The sequence below is a fragment of the Elephantulus edwardii genome, unplaced genomic scaffold, assembly GCF_000299155.1.
Source record: "Elephantulus edwardii isolate Elephantulus edwardi_28Jun2011 unplaced genomic scaffold, EleEdw1.0 scaffold00009, whole genome shotgun sequence".
NCBI lineage: Eukaryota > Metazoa > Chordata > Mammalia > Macroscelidea > Macroscelididae > Elephantulus > Elephantulus edwardii.
The window spans coordinates 13,587,534-13,591,200 of record NW_006399759.1 but is presented as its reverse complement, the minus strand read 5'-3'; positions in this window follow the sequence as shown (position 1 = coordinate 13,591,200).

Below are 3,667 nucleotides of genomic sequence, written 5' to 3'. Positions count from 1 at the left end.
CGGCGAAGGAGAGGAAGACCTGTGGTGAGATGGATCGATTCTGTGAGTGGAGCGGTGGGAATAAGTGCGTTTGAGATGGCTAGGTTGGCACAGGATAGAACAGCATTTAGAGCTGTTGTACATAGGGTTACTATGAGTCGCAAGCGACTCGATGGCACATAGCAACAACAACAATATTATTTGCATGACAGTAATCTGGAATAAATGGTGCATAGCAAGGTGGACTGGATGTGGGGGAAGGGAAGAAATTGTGCAACAATGAAATAATCTTTTTAAAAAGGAAAGTGAACTGGGGAGGTGGTAGGGAGGAAAATGTGCAACAATGAAAAATGGAAATCCAAATTTTTTCTAAACTGGACTGCTAAGAAAACAAACAGATTCATCTGGTAGAGCGTTAAACCGGGCTGCTCCTTGGAGGCAAGGATTCTGAGACTTCGTCTGACATACCTCGGTCATCTTGTAGAAGAGGTACCAGTCCTTGGAGAGGGACATCATGCTTGGGGGGGTGAAGGGCAAGTGCAGGAGAGGAAGGCCTTCTGGGAGGTGGATTGATTCGGTGACTGGGGCAATCCGGATGAGCGTTTCGGAGACAATGAGATTGGCACAGGACAGAGCAGAGTTTAGAGCTGTTGTACACAGAGTCGCTATGAGCCGCAAGCGACTCGATGGCACATAACAACAACAACAACAACAAAGCAAACCCCAAAACTCTAAAAATAAAAAGTCCATAATTTTCATGCTGAATCTGTGTAAAGATAAAGAAAATTACTAAACCTCTAGTCGAATTTACTTAGGGAAAAAAAGAACAAAAAATTACTAATATCAGAAATTAAAAAGAGACCAACACTACTGATCATACAAAAATTAAGGATGATAAGTAGATATTATTAAATAATAAACTCACAATTTGACAGTACATAAAAAAGACAAAATTTCTAAAGAATACATTCTATTAAAATCCATAAAAGCAGAAATAGATTATGTGAATAAACTTAATAAATGAATTTAATCAATATTTAAATATTTTCCTAAATACGAAGTACCTGATCTTGATTTCATTGATATTAATTTTTCCTTAAATGTTTAGTGTAATTAAACTAATAAGAAATAGTATGAATTATTTTCAACTGATTTTAGCAAACAGAAGCATGAAGATATTTGCAAACTCATACTATGATCTCAATATTAACCTCAAAACAAGATCTAGATATTATAAGAAAGAAAATCTGTGTTCTTAATTTAGTGTAGTTGGAATAGTTCGCAACAAACTATTGTACCTCAAACATGGGAGAGCTATTTCATATATGCATGACTCATTTATCATTTTACACATCAACTAATGTGTTACAACAACAGGCTAAGAAAGGAAAATCATATTATATACATATTTCTAAGACATGTAATCATATCATAATCATGTACATATGTATAATACATATAGTAAAACCACTTGACAAATCCAAAACATATTGTTGTTGTTATATACCAGTGATTAAATTGCCTGTGAGCAGAAGATCTTAATTCTGTCCTATCTTGTCATCCTTATGAATTCTGGCATATCTAACTCATTACGGCCATCATTGTGTCAATCCCTCTCATTAAGGATCTTCCTCATTCATTACCACCTTTCCAAGCATGAGCTCCCTTTCCAATGAATATTTTTGTTTGTTGTTATGTGCCATCAAGTCGCCTGTGACTCAGCAACCCTATATACAAAAGCTCTGAACTCTGTTTTATCCTGAGTCAATCTTACTGTCTTCAACACACCTACCCCTATTACCCCAGTCACTGTGTCAATCCATCTCCTCCATGGATTTCTTCTCCTGCTTTGTCCTTCCACCCTTTCAAGCATAATATACTTCCCCAAGGACTGGTCTATCCTGGCAACATGCCCAGAACTTGTGAGATAGAGCTTCAAAATCCTTGCCTCCAGAGGGCAACATGGGTTCACCCTGTCCAGAAATGACCTTTTAGTTCCCTTGGCAGTCCATGGTATTTTCAACACTCTTTTCCAGCACCACAACTGCAACTCCTGAAAACATGCCCAAAGAATGGGAAACCAAGTCCAGCCGTCCTTGCCTCCAAGGAGCATTCTGGCCACACTTTCTCCAAGACATATCTGTTCGTTCTTTTTACAGTTCAGGGGATATTTATCACTTTTCTGCAACACCACAATTCAGTCATCAATTCTTCTTTTGTCAACATATTAATGAATGCAGGATGTGGAAAATGAGATAAACTTCCTGAACTTAATAAAGAATAATACTTATTTAAAAAAACAACAAAACAAACAAACAAACAAAAAACAACCCAAAGAAAACATACAGGCAATACCATACTTTGTGATTAAAAGCCAGACCTACACACAATCCATCTAAACAGATGAGGGAAAGGACAGATTGGAGGTGATATATGATTGAGTATTATGGTTAACACAGGAGTCCAGAGTTGGGGTTGCATGGAGAAGTGTACTCACGGTGGGGAGTGAGGGGAAAGGGATGGGGGAATTGTGTACTAATGAAGGATTTTTTTTTTCTTTTTCTTTTCTGAGAGGGGAGTGAACTGGTGGGGAGGGGTGGGCAGGGAGAAAAGTGCGGAAGTGAATAAATGGAAATCCAAAACTTCCGTAAATATCTATTAAAATTAATAAAAAAAGAAAAAAAGAAAAAAAAACCCAGACCTATACACTGATGTTCTGCTTCACACAAAATTAACTGAAAATGTCTCAAAATCTTATACATAAAATGCAAAGTTACAAAACCTATAGAAGTTTAAATAGAAGATATCTTTGAACTTTGAGCTTTTAGATTCTATACAAAAAGCACAATCCATGACATAGAAAATTGATTTCATTATATTAAATCCTCTTATGTGGACGACATGGTTAACTTAACCACAAAATCCACAAATTTTGAAAAATTCTTGGTAACAAATTTGATAAAGGATGTGCAGGTAATACATAGATATCTCTTGAATCTCAACAATAACAGCCCAGAAAAATAAACAGAGCATCTTAACAGATATGTCACCAACTTTACTCCAGTGACAAATAAACACATAAAAATATTAAATATTACAGAGAACTATTAGTAATGCAAGCAGGATTTAGAAGAGGCTGTGGCAATAGGGACGTTATCACCAACGTCAGATGGTTCTTGGAAGAAAGCAGAGAATACCAAAGAAATGTCTGCCTGTGTTTCATTAACTCTGCAAAGACATTTGATTGTGTGTATCACAACAAATTGCAGCTAACCTTGAGGAGAATGGGAATCCCAAAACACCTGATTGTGCTCATGTGAAACATATACTTGTACCAGGAAACTGACTTCAGAAAACACTTCATGGTTCAAAATCCGGAGAGGAGTGCATCAGGGATGTGTCCTGTCTACATTGCTTTTCTTTTTTTTTTAAATTATTATTAAATTTTATTAGTTCCAATGAACATTCACAGGGATTCTGGGTTTTCACTCCTTCATTGCCGCACCATTCTCTCCACCCTCCTCCCCAGCTTGTTCTTCTTCCTCGCCATCCGAATGTCTGTTTTAATTGTCCAATTGCCACAGTGCTTATCAAAGTCAGTTCTGATTAATCTCCTTTGTCAGTGTGTCCTTTGCCATTCCCTATCACTTCTCCCTGAGGAGACTTCACCCTGATTCATAAGGAAACG